The sequence below is a fragment of the Daphnia magna genome, unplaced genomic scaffold, assembly GCF_020631705.1.
Source record: "Daphnia magna isolate NIES unplaced genomic scaffold, ASM2063170v1.1 Dm_contigs277, whole genome shotgun sequence".
Lineage (NCBI taxonomy): Eukaryota > Metazoa > Arthropoda > Branchiopoda > Diplostraca > Daphniidae > Daphnia > Daphnia magna.
The window spans coordinates 63,998-65,184 of NW_025533216.1; positions in this window are offsets into that span (position 1 = coordinate 63,998).

Below are 1,187 nucleotides of genomic sequence, written 5' to 3' on the forward strand. Positions count from 1 at the left end.
AGTTTACATATAGAAGTAAAAACTCTATGGTATAACAGTGTATTCACATTGAATACAAGTATATTTGATGCAGTTTACATATAGAAGTAAAAACTCATGGTATAACAGTGTATTCACATTGAATACAAGTATATTTGATGCAGTTTACATATAGAAGTAAAAACTCATGGTGTAACAGTAACAGGTATTCACATTGAATACAAGTATATTTGATGCAGTTTACATATAGAAGTAAAAACTCATGGTATAACAGTGTATTCACATTGAATACAAGTATATTTGATGCAGTTTACATATAGAAGTAAAAACTCATGGTATAACAGTGTATTCACATTGAATACAAGTATATTTGATGCAGTTTACATATAGAAGTAAAAACTCATGGTATAACAGTGTATTCACATTGAATACAAGTATATTTGATGCAGTTTACATATAGAAGTAAAAACTCATGGTATAACAGTGTATTCACATTGAATACAAGTATATTTGATGCAGTTTACATATAGAAGTAAAAACTCATGGTATAACAGTGTATTCACATTGAATACAAGTATATTTGATCCTAGTTTACTATATAGAAGTAAAAACTCATGGTATAACAGTGTATTCACATTGAATACAAGTATATTTGATGCTGTTTACATATAGAAGTAAAAACTCATGGTATAACAGTGTATTCACATTGAATACAAGTATATTTGATGCTGTTTACATATAGAAGTAAAAACTCATGGTATAACAGTGTATTCACATTGAATACAAGTATATTTGATGCAGTTTACATATAGAAGTAAAAACTCATGGTATAAAAGTGTATTCACATTGAATACAAGTATATTCCATGCAGTTTACATATAGAAGTAAAAACTCATGGTATAACAGTGTATTCACATTGAATACAAGTATATTTGATGCTGTTTACATATAGAAGTAAAAACTCATGGTATAACAGTGTATTCACATTGAATACAAGTATATTTGATGCAGTTTACATATAGAAGTAAAAACTCATGGTATAACAGTGTATTCACATTGAATACAAGTATATTTGATTGCAGTTTACATATAGAAGTAAAAACTCATGGTATAACAGTGTATTCACATTGAATACAAGTATATTCGATGCAGTTTTATATATAGAAGTAAAAATTCATGGTATAACAGTGTATTCACATTGAATACAA